At 29.9% G+C, this 13,329-nt stretch overlaps 1 protein-coding gene across 3 annotated transcripts in view; it reads right to left on the reverse strand.

The window, feature by feature from the left end:
* LOC103574374 (ankyrin repeat domain-containing protein 17) overlaps positions 1-13,329 on the reverse strand; it is a 69,162-nt gene that overhangs the window by 29,533 nt on the left and 26,300 nt on the right. For all 3 annotated transcript variants that reach the window (XM_014440772.2, XM_014440771.2, XM_014440773.2), the window contains exon 2: positions 6,953-7,061. The gene's annotated coding sequence lies outside the window, so the exon portion shown is untranslated. The remainder of the gene's footprint in view (positions 1-6,952; positions 7,062-13,329) is intronic.

Genomic DNA, 13,329 nt, shown 5'->3' on the forward strand with positions numbered 1-13,329 from the left:
AATAAAAAAAAGTGAAATTAAACATTAAATTCCCATGAATCCGCATGTACATGTATTACATCTGGGGTCAAAGTATCGCCATCACAGCCTCTTAATATCTCAAACGAACGTGAAAGGAAATTAGAGCAGAAGCATCATCCACACATTAGCTTCTCTACTCTTCAGTTGCTCTCCCCTGACTGATGATATTCTGAATGTAATCAAATAATTTTTCACACCAATAGCTTATAGCTTAACTAAAAATAAACTACACCCAACACAAACTCAGGAGCAACGAAGACGTAATGAGGAAGCTAATGTACACAAAGAAAGCTCATATCAGGAAAGAAAAAAAAATGTTAGATAGCATCATATAGAGGATAGAAGAAGATAGGATGCAGAAGCTGATCATTGCAGGAACAAAGGTGCCGCTTGCACGGCAGAACACGCGAGAGCAACATTATAAACAACCGGCGTTTTTCTTCTTCTTCTTCTTCGTTCTTTCTTCAAGTTTAGTTCTTTCCTCCAACTCTCCTTCTCTAGGGTCTCTCCATCGCAGCAAATGTGCTGGCTCTTACGATTTGTCACGTTACAATTAATTGCAACAACTCAGTGGATTAACGATCTTGAGTGGACTTCTAAGTTGACTTTGAGTGTCACCAATGTGTTTACTTTTCACTACTTACTACTTACTGCTCCCTCCTCCCTTTGAGATACTCTCTACTAAATTTATTTCCTCCTACTCAAACTAATTCACCCAATCAACATTTTATACGCCGCATACTTTGAATATATATGTATAATATATTATATATATTTAACTATTAATGTATTTACTTACCTACATCGCTAATGAACTCGACTATTGCTTGATATGGAAAAGTTGAAAGCTTTTTTTTTAACTTTTAGTTACTAAATTGAACCACTTTAGCAAACTATTTAAATTACTGAGTAATAAAAAATTACTGATTTATTTATTTAAAATCAAAATATATTATTTTAAGCCACATGCTATAAGGCTAAGATTATAAATAACACATAGGAATTCTCATTAGTATCGTAACACCGACATAGCATTATTACAAATTGATGATAGAAACGCCCTTGAATACAGAAAATATTTTTTTTTCTTTTTTGAATCAAATATCGCTGCATAATTTATTTAGTACACAGTTCTATTCTATTTCTATTATTTAATTGTGAAGTATTATTTTTAAAAATTTGAAAAAAACTGAGTAAGTATACAAAAAAATAACCATTAATTTGAGATATGAGTAAATTATTTTTCATTTTGCACATCTCAAGCAAAGTGGTAACAAATTTTTTTGAATCATCGATTATAAGAATGGCAGCCATACCAATAATGGTAACCATTTCTATCTATAAGGGTTCCATTCCTATATGATATCGGAATAGTTTCTGTTTCATTATGGTAATGGTTCCTATACAACTATCGTAATCATTACCATAATAATGCATACTCTAATAGCCACTTTAACTTGAAATTGACAGTAATTTGACAATTAAAATTATTGAAATTCGCTGCCCAAATTTAAAGACAATTTGACAGCAAAAGATGGAAAGAAAAATTTGCGGTTAATTTTTCCTCAATTTAGAGGTAATTTTTCAACTAAAAAAAAACCCTAATAAAAGTTTCTTTGAATTTTTCATCAAATGTCCGTTAACTTTGGGCTTTTCTGTTTTTAACGACAATTTGTATACAACTTGCTATAAAGCAAGTAATCATTAAAAATAGCTCAAGACAAAAATTTCCTAAATTTTTTGGTTTGGTTTTTGGGTCTTCGGGGCTAGAAAAATTTTTTTCAAGAGAACCAACTCATGGATCGTTTAGGAGATTTATTTAGCTACAACTTTATTATTTTTTTTTTTTTCTAGTACGACAATTTGCTACTGAGATATCAGTCTTCATATAAAAAAGGATCCTCTTGTTTTTGATTATCGATATCTCAACAACTAATGGTCGCGGTTATTTTAAGGGCAGATTTGAAAACTTGAATAAAATGTACACATGCCTCATTTTGTATTTGGAAAAAAAAAAAAAATTCATCCTCAATATCGATATAAAAAACGTAAAAAAATTGACTTTTTATGGTTTTTGAAATATTAAATATTAATGGAAAGGTCAATATTGCTAGGAAATTTTATAGCTTAATGCACTCCCAAAAGTTCTGAAAATTTTCAAATCAATCCATTGAACTGTTTGTCTGAGCCGATTGCTCAAAGTTTTACAAACAATTAAAGGAACAAGTTTTGTTCTTTAATCTGTGTAATCATTACCAAAATGAAAAAATTAAATTTTTTCGAATTTTCTTCTTTTTTTGCGTTAGTTATTCAATAAATGTAAGGTAAAGAAAAAAACAATAAATTTCTGAAAAACGAAAAAAAAAGTAAAAAAAAACGTTTTATCTCGTCTTTTGGAATTTTTTTTTCTTTACCTTACGTTTACTGAATAATTAACGCGAAAATAGAATTAAATTAAGAAAACAAATTAATTTTTTTATTTTGGTTATGAATACATAAGTTAAGGAACAAAACTTGTTCCTTTAATTGTTTTGTAAAACTCCGAGCAATCGGCTCAGACAAACGGTTCAATGGGTCGATTTGAAAATTTCCAGGGTTTTTGGAGGAACATTAAGCTGTAAAATCACTCGGCAATATCACCCTTGCCATCAATATTCTTATAGTAGCGGTTGATTAACTAAAAAACTATAAAAAGTCCATTTTTTATAGGTTTTTTAAATTGATATTAAGGATGAAAAAAAAAATGTTTTTTTTTAATCGAAAATGAGGCTTGTGGGGGATTTATTCGAGTTTCTAAAGCTGCCCTCAAAATTATTGTGCGACCATTAGTTGCTGAGATATCGATAATCAAAGACAAAAACATCCTTGTTCATTTGAAGCCTGATATTTCAGCAGTAAATTGTCGTACAAAGAAACAAAACAAAAACAAATTGTAGCTGAATAAATTGTTAAAGAAATCATGAATTGATTTTTATGGAAAAAATTTTCCCGACCCCGTAGACCCAAAAAAACAAAACCAAAAAGTTTAGAAAAATTTTGTCTCGAGCTATTTGTTATGATTCCGCAAAAACCGTGGCTTTCCGTAGAAAAGCTCTCCGACGATAAATTGGCGTGGTTTATCATTTTTTGTTTTGATGATGGACAAAAAATCTATTGTTAAGATCTTCTACATCCTGCACCTTCAAGTCAGTAAGTTCATCACATCTTAGTCCCCCACAGATACCAAATACGAATATAACCTCAAATTATGTTATGAATAAAAGTTTAATATAACTAACTGATCAATTGCATGATTAATTAATGAAATTTTTTATAAATACACTTACATTTACAACTAAATACACGAAATCTGATGCATTGTTCATAAAATTCACGATTTCGTCCCATTTGAACTCTCATGAGTTTTTAGGTTTGTAACTTTTAAAGTTGTTTTTAATCAGACACTCTAAATTATAAAATTTGCTAATATCGACATTGTCTTTTACGTTAAGAGTTTTCTTCAACATAGACCAGATGCTCCGCCATGTTGGTGGTTTTGATTTTTTATACTTAACCCTGTGAAATACACGATCAAGTTACTTTCTTCCAAGTCCGATAGAGAATTTCGATGTTCAGTTAGCCATTTTTTATAGCCTTCGTAAACCATTTGGTATCTATTAGCTGAATTTGTTGACAAAATTGCTGTTTCAATAATTAACCGCCTCTACATCAAAATCTTTTATCACCTCCTTCTCGTCCATATATTCATCCGATGAAACTTTTTCATTTATCTTATTATGGTAAGTAAACTGTTTAATTAAAATATTACATACAACGAGACTTAAAATACTGAAGTATACATAAAACAATGATCTACGAGGTTATCGTCAAAAATTTTATTGATAAAGTGGTAGACGATCACTAGATGGCAGCAGCCAGCTGTTTTTGTAGGCACGAAAACACTTTTTGCCCGACAATATAAGTGAGGCGCGTATAATCCCACCAGGGGAGGAAAATAATCCCGTCCGGCAGAAATATGATATACAGAGCTCTTAAAGATAACATTTTTCTGATCTGACATCCGAAATAGTTATCCCGAAGATAACAGAAAGATATCAGAACAGCCTCTTACGCGCCATCTGAGGATATCTTTAAGAGCTCATTGGTTAGACGTCAGAAAGATAACATTTTTTAGAGATCTTAAAGAAATCAGTTTACGGAGATCATAATGACAACAATTTGGGTTTTTCATATCCATGATATCTCCCAATTACAAATGGCTGATAAACTCTGGGATAAATTTGCGCAAGAATGGGATAAAGTAGACTCATCGAACTTTTAGCAATTGGCAACCCATCGACATTAGTATTAATGGCAATCAAGTTTGGTAGAGTATAATAATCAATAATTCCCAATTGATCAGTCAAGGCATTTTTTAACCCGTAATGAAAATATTGACGAGAAGGAACACGAGTTACTATCGGTGTTTTCGGTGTACCAAGTAAGGCTCAAGAATCAAGAAGTGAATTACTGATTTCTTTTTGATTCAATGTTTTTAATATTTTTAGGAGTTTATCCGCTACTTCACGTGATATTTTGAAATCAGTCACCTACTGAGCCAGTTTCGATGATAAACTTGTTTCATTGATAGCTACCAAAGCATTCTTTTCTAATTGATTACAGATCGATAATGTACATGAGTCAAAATTTCCACTAGTTTCACTGTCAGAACTGTAATTACTTATTTCATTTTCATTAAGTTTTCCGCTATCAATATTATTGTCTGTATTAATATTTCTTTCATTATCAACATCATTCGATTCATCACAAGATATATTATTACTCACAAAGCATGAATTATTTTCTACTGGTTCACTTTGATCACTGGATGAATTTTCAAAATTATGTAATTTATTTAAAAAACAACGTATTTGTTTATTTTTTTGGCCTTTACATAAATTTTTAAAATTTTTTCTCTTCGACATTTTGCTATTGTATTCATAATAACTAAATATATGTAATTACTTTAGTGCAGAATCAATAAATAATATTTATAATCATTGGTACTTATAGGTTACAATGACATTAGCTGACGAAAGTTGAGGTTATAATAGTCTCATAAGAAAGCTATTTTTTTAATGTTCTAGAGACATCCATAAATAGTTATCATTTTGCTAACTTTCACATTTCTTTTAAGTGACCTCAACATAAAGTTATCAAAACGATAACATTATTCTGAGCTCTTAAAGGTAACATTTTTTGGATAACATTATGTCATCTTTTTGACATTGATGCCGGACTGGAAGTTTTTAGGCTTTAAAATTGGGGAGAGAAGTGCGTACTTTCGGCTAAGGTATAAAGAAAAATCGATTCAGATAAAATAACTTTGAATGCCAATCAATTAGACGGATTTTTGTGACCTTGATAACTCTTGAAAGAAATTGTTCACTGAACTAATTTTTTTTTTCAATAGTTATTTCATTTAGAAAAACTAAGATGAGATAAGTCACTCATCAATTCTAAAAAATGTTTTATGAAATAAAAATTACCTTAAGTCTGCATAATCACCAAAAATATATAACTTTTGACAAACAGAATTGATGATTCAGGATATACTTAATTGTTACTAATATCGATTCTTACTTTATTTAGGTCACGTATTTTTAAATAAATATTGTGGTTAAAAATACCTTGAGCTATAATGATCAAAAAAATATAATCATTTATTCTAATCCGTTAATATTTCCAAATAAAATGAATTGCTTATCAATTCTTAAATATTTTTGTGGATCAAAAATACTTAAAATTCGTATAATGATAAAAAATACATATAAGCCAATAAATAAAATCGATAAATCAAAATGTATTGAATAATCACCAATAATATTTTCAAGTTTACTTCAATAGTGTATTTCAAAAGTATATACATATAACTCAGATTATTGCAAAGTATGTTAAACATAATGAAGCCTCGTGAATGAGTCGTGTCGTCAAGACATATGCTCTGTACTTGATTCAACTTATATATATGTATATATAAATGTATATATGAGGTCGGTTCTCAATGGGAGATCGTTAGATAGCAACGGGTAACTACTCTCTTGCGGGTTCCACCAGCTCGGCCTATAAATCTTGTCCAGGGCGCACAATTATGCGACGGCCTCAGGATTATTGTTACGCCTCGAGCAATGAGGATTATTATTGACTTTTGTGAATATTTACCAGCACAAAAAATACTTGTATCCTCAATTATGACCCCACAATAAATAATAAATTGTTGATGTAATAAAGTTAACTTTTAAAACCGAGAGTAAAGGTTTTAGTTTATTTTATTATTATGTTGCAATGAGTTACGAAATTTTTATGAACTACAAAAGTTAATTGATTCATAATTGTTAATTGTAAATAATAGTTGAATATACATTGAAGTAAACAATGTACTTGATATTATTATTGTGGTATGCATCTCTTAGTACACAGGATGCACAATTTATAATGCAATTAGAGCCTTGGGATAGGTAGCATTCGGATTTATGGCAGTGAAATCTCCGGAGCGCGGATGAGAGAGGACTCTTTTAAAATAAGATAAAATAATAATGATAATAATAATAATAAGAGCAAGAGAGATAGAAAGAGTGTTTGTATGTGCACAATAAAAGAGTGAAAGAGTTGAACTGAGAAGACTGGAGATGATGCTGCTGGTGAAACGAATGGAATGAGAAAAGTAGCCAGGGCTGTGCCGTTTCAATGAATTATGCTGCCTCCCTCGGTAGCCGCCGATCCATTATTTATTGCTCGCTTTTCATTATTCGCGAGGTCGTAGATCAAACTAGCTACGGGTTTATTTTTTTCTCAACGGGATAGATCAATCATTTCAATGCACTTCAATTATTTTACTCATTTTCGCTTTTAGTTATTGGTTAATTATTAATTATTAATTATTGGCACTCACCATTTTGGTGCTTTCGAGAGAATCGTAAATGCTCGATTATTGAAATCAGGGGCCGACGGCTGCCACCGCTCCCGGGTAAGTCACGATCTTCCGCCAGATTGTTCTAATTCTGTAAGGATTCAAAAAAATTTTTATAACGATATTTTGATTCAATTTGATCAAAAAATAGATTGAGCTTACAATAAAAATTGCAAGCTTTTATTTTATTTATTATTAAAAACTAAAATTAAGTAAATTAGGTTTTTCATAATATTTTGCTAGTGCCATATTTAAGGGGTTTAATATTTGCCAAAAATTTATGAAAAACTTAATTCAATTTGTTTAACATCCCGCTGAGAAAATCGATGATTTTCAAAAATTCGGGAAGTTAGTTTTCACCCCGATTTTCGAAAATCGAGTTTTCATCAGATGTCGACGTTTTGAGGTCCTAGGAAGCTACTCTGACTATTTTAAGAATGATGTTTGAGTGCTCGAGTGTGTGTGTGTGTGTGTGTGTGTGTGTGTGTGTGTGTGTGTGTGTGTGTGTGTGTGTGTGTGTGTGTGTGTGTGTGTGTGTGTGTGTGTGTGTGTGTGTGTGTAAACTCTTTGTAACTTTTTAACTATTGAACCGATTCGGATAGTGATTGCGGCTATCAAAAGGTTTTATTGGCCATCAGCTTTCCTGGAGGTTTCAAATCATTTGATCAAGTAAACTCGAAAATATTGGCGAATTATGAAAAAACAAAATATTTTTTTTTTGTTTTTTTATTGATTTTTTAGAAACGACTTTAACGATCAACTTCAAAATTTTATCTGCTCTAGAACTTAATAAAACGCGTCGATTACCGCCTCAACCATCAAAATCGGTTAATTCATTTGCGAGATATCGTGGAAGAAAGAAATGCTAAAAAACGGGGTTTTTTTTTTTAAACAACGGCATATTAAAGTATTTTCAAGCTCGAAAATGTATTCACAACAATGCTTTGGTGCTCCAGAAGCCCGAAAACAGCGGCAAGTTTTGGAGCTAGCCCGCAGGGTCTACACAGAAAAAAAATTCCATTAAAATTTACGATGTTAACATCGTAATCGTGGACTAAATTTTCATTGGCGTCAATTTTTAAATGTCTTATTTCAAAATTTACTATAGTCTTTTTTAGAATTACGATGTTAAATAGTAAAGAATATAACCTACATCGTAATTTTAACAAAGACTATAATAAATTTTGAAATAAGACAATTAAAAATTGACGCAAATGAAAATCTAGTCCACGATTACGATGTTAGCATCGTAAATTTTAGTGGAATTTTCTTTCTATGTACCGATAGACCGTTTTTTTTTTGTTCTTTTACTGCAAGTGAACAGCAGTCTAAGGAATTTTGGCCTTTAATTAAAAATATTCTATGCTTATCCTGATCAATCGCCTTCATCGGACCAATATATGTTTTGAATTGGACAAATTAAGGGGATGGGAAAATCGGACCCCTGAGGAAAACATGTTGTGGCGTCAATTTTTTTCACTTTCCTTTTTTTCTTACTCTCCAAATATTGGATGTCAATACCAATTATAGAAAAAAACAATTCAAATAAAGGACAAAATGAACGTCCTAAAAAAATTTGAAAAGGATTATTGTTTTAACGTAATTTTAATCACTAAACAAATATTTGATGATTAATCCAGCCATAAAAAAAAGTTATCGCGTTGGGTCAAAATCTTTTAACCAACAAAGTAATTGAACTAAAACTTAAACTAACAAATTGCGAATTCCCATTGAAGATTAGTATTATAGAAAATGAAAGAAAATTTATCGTCTGAATTACAGAAATTGTTCAAGATTGCTTTCATATAATTGTAGTCATTAAAAATGAAAATTTAGAAAATAGTTTTTTTATTGAAGTTATCCAATAGTTTTTTTGGAAATTCTACAAAATTTTAAACTCAATCTGATTATTTAAGTCCATGGTAAAAAATACAAAGTCATCATTACAAAATAAGACACCGCTTAAAATTTTAATAATCTACAGAAGCTTATGAAATATTTTTAAGAAAAATCAATAAATACTTAATTACAAATAGTTTTTTTCATTCTTACTTTTCTAAACCAGATCTTTCAAATTGATCTCTAAAATGCTTATGATTACCCAAAAGAAAAATATTATTTTCTACAAATTATTGATCAAAAAATATTGTAACATTAAATTACGGTGACCCTGAATAAGATTTGAGACTCGTGCCTTGAAATAACTAATTTTACACAGCTACTTTTGAAGCTTACTAAAGTGAGTAAGATGATAAATGAAAGAAAAAACTTTTCACCCATAAAATATCTAGGAAAGATCCATAGAAATACACTTGACACTTATTATAAACAACGCTCTAGTCATGTCCATTTACAAAAAAAAAATTCTGTTTGCCATGCAACTAGACATCCTCTTAAAGGTTTTCAATGGAAAGACGACAAACTGCAGACACATTTTTTTTTAATCTTTCAAACGAAGAATCTTAAGTAGCAACCATTTGTTGAAATTGGTAGCGACGTAATTTCCGCTTCCCAATACAAGTAAAACAGCTTGTACTTGTACTTACATCGAGGATCTCTTAGTAAAGACTCAACTTGTAAGTTAAACTCCAGCATCATTATAATTATAATTATCATTGTTATTATATCACAATAAATAATAAGTATATAGCAGATAAATACAGAAGTAAAAATATTTCAGACATATGTTTGTCATGGCATAAACATTTAAGTACATGCATTAAAATGAGGAATTAAATGATAATAATTATTATTTAAATCTGTGAAAAAATAAATTGTGGAGAAACAGACAAAATTGTAGGGATCTTTTACAACAAATGATCTTTATAAGAGAATTAGGATTTGATTATGGAGATGTATACAACAGCGATGGTGTTCTTACACCAGCACAATAACCAGCTGGTAAACGAGACGAGTCTTTTATTCTTCCTTGTCGGCTTCTTGTGCTAATGTACCACTAATATATCCCTCTTGTGCTCTTTTATAATATACACAAGATGACTAACCATCAGCACAACCAGCAGCATCTTCACCACAACACTATTTTATCCTTTTAACACTCGCACTCATAAGCGCTCTATAATAAATATTCATTAGTGTCTTTATCACCGAATTTCATTCTCATATTTTTAACCTTTACATTATATTAATTTATAAGGACACAATAAAAAAAAAAAAAAAAAATTATAACCTAAAGAAATAAATATAATTTTTAAATAAAAGTCCTAGGATCGTGTTGATACAATATACGTGTTTTGTAATAATATTCAAATTTATTCTTTTTTAAATAACTTATAAATGAAGTATATTCAACTTTTCGATACTTTTTATAATTATGTGTTATCAATATCTGTCACATAAAATATCATTAAATTACCGTATGATCAAGTGAACAAGACTTTCACTTGCCATACATCGGAAACAAATTTAGGGAAACCCGGAGCAAAAGGAGACATCATTTTAAAGAAAAAAAACGACATTTTTTATTTTAAAAAAATCAGGCAAAGTGGTTAGCTGAAACGATGCAGCAAATTTAAAATTTTAAACAGAAAAAACTACTTTTATTTTATTTCATGTGTATTATCTGAATTAATTTATTGAAAACAGGAAAAGCGGACTCTGAAGCAAAATGAGCCATGGTTGTAAAAAAAAATTTTGACAATTTCAAATTGGGCGTACGGAGAAAAAAATATTGTGATTGGCACGATATACTGGATAATGATTTGCGTATCGTCAAGGGAATGATTTGTAGAGCTACTGTCGCAATCCATTCTAGTCCCACTCACGATCCGTATTCCTGTCAGCGCTGTAAGTAACAATACGTGTACTAACCTCCAAATAACTAATCGAGTATCGCGACAGTCAGTATACTGTATCGCGCTAGTCACAATATCTTTTTTCCATGCACTATCAAAAAACATTAAACAATCATGAGAAAAGAAACTAGGAAATTTGAGCAATCTTTTGTGTTCTGTTACATGGAGAAAAAAAAATAGCAACCATTGCTGCGCAGCACAGTAATCCAGTTAATGAGCATGTTTGGTCGATAAATTAAGTATAGTAAAAGCATATTTTACTGTACTTAAATTTATTTAATTGACTGGATTACTGGTCTACGCAGTAATGGTTACTGTCCTTTATTCTCTGTGTGATAACACTAATTAAGAGAAATTTTGCAAATTTGATTTTTGAAATAATTTAAAAATCAATTTAGATATAGAAGAGGGGGGGGGGAATCAGGTACTTAGGAAAATACTAAGTTTTCGAAGATTCAAAAAAGCTCAATCTTTTTTTTAATGATATTCAAAGTAAATAAAGAAAATTTTCAGTTGCCGTAAAAAAAATTTCATTTTTGCGGGCAAAATGAGTTACCTTCTGAAAAAGGTGAAGAAAAAAATTACATCATTATTGGATACAAAGGCAGAAAAAAAAATTTTTAATAGTTTTTATATCATAATACAAAACTCCATTAACATTTTTCGACTGACACTCAATTTTTGAAGAAATCTAACAAGAAAATTTTTCTATAATGCTCAATTACACGGAAAGAAAATTATAGAAAGTATTCCTATGTATTATGGGAATGGTTCCCAGAATAGTGTGAAATTTACCCATACTATTATAGGAACCATTTCCATAATGGTATAGGAACTGTTCCTATAATATTATGGCAATCGTTCCCATAGTGGTTTAGAGATGGTTCCTATAACATATAGGAACCATTTCTATAGTAGTATGGGTACAATTCCTATACCATTATGGGAACCATTCCCATAATACATAGGAATATTTCCTATAATTTTCTTTCCGTGTAGAAGTAATTTTCACAATTTCCGATGAATAAATATTTTCATAATAGTATGGGAACCATTCCCATTAATTATAGGAACCATTCCTATAATATTACAGGGATGGTTCCTATACTATTATAGGAACCACTCCCATAATATTATGGGAATGGTTCCCATAATGGTATAGGGATGGTTCATATAACACATAGGAATCGTTCCCATACTATTATGGGATCCATTCCTATAATATTATAGGAATGGTTCCTATAATTTATAGGAACCGTTTCTATAGTTTATAAGAATGGTTCCTATAATTTATAGGAATTGTTCTTATATATTATGGGAATCGATCCCATAATATTATAGGAAGTATTTCCATAAATTATAGGAACCATTCTCTTAGAGGTATGGGTATCATTTCCATAATTATAAGAACTATTCCTATAATTATAGGAACTGCTTCCATAATTTATGGTCGTCATTCCTATACTGGTATAGGATGAAATTTCACAAAATTATAGGAACCATTCCCATAATTTTCTTTCCGTGTATATTAATAAAAAAAATTTTGGAATTTTCAAAAAATATTTAAAAAATGTTTTTTTTTTATAAAATTTTGAGGATACCTCGTTTTGCCCCTCCCCCTCCCGGACACTATATATTTTTTAAAACTCAGTCGCTCTGGTTAAAAAAAGCTTTTTTTTTTAATTTTACAAGTGGATTCGTAAGCATTGCATTTAATAAATTAAAAAATAACTTTTATAAAAAAAAAAATTTAATTAAATGTACGAATCAATATAATCATTAAATATATTTTAATAACAAGGTATGGTTTAATAGAAGCTAAGAGGTCATTAATTGAATTATTCATGACAAATAATTTCAAAATATTTCATTCGAGCTAATACAACGCACTGCACAACAGCTATATTTATCTAAATATATATCAATCTAAATTAAAATCTTAAATATGTAATAAATACGTAATATTATTGGTATAATCAGTAGGAGTAAGACAGAGTTAAATAAACTGACACTCGTTGACAAACGTCAAAATGTCAAATGATCACGCCTGGTTGACCAAACCAAATGTCTATAACTCTTTCACCTGATTTATGAATTTATGTATATAAGTTACGACAAAGTTCACATTCTATACATATTTATCAACAAGACATATGGAAGTTATGTAATCCAATTAAAAGTTATTTTGTGAATTTAAAACTTTGGACAACAGTATTTCCAAAATATATAAGATAAATACAAAACATAAATCATTATGATCTTGTTGAGGGGAATTCTTATAAAATCAATTGTTCAAAAGTTACTTCCGGTCAAACAATTGGTTAACTTTTTAAAATCAAGATTTTGTTTTTAGACTTTAAACTGAATCTTTTGAATTATCGATCCTAAAAAAATTTTTAAGGACTAAAATTGCAGAAAATTAAATTTTCTACATCTATGATCCATACAAAAAATAAGCTAAGATCAATCGTTTCAAAATTACTACTATCGAAAATTTACAAAAATTTTCTATTAAAAGAGTTATTCAATCATTGAAACGCAAGT

This window comes from Microplitis demolitor, chromosome 9 (genome assembly GCF_026212275.2).
Source record: "Microplitis demolitor isolate Queensland-Clemson2020A chromosome 9, iyMicDemo2.1a, whole genome shotgun sequence".
NCBI lineage: Eukaryota > Metazoa > Arthropoda > Insecta > Hymenoptera > Braconidae > Microplitis > Microplitis demolitor.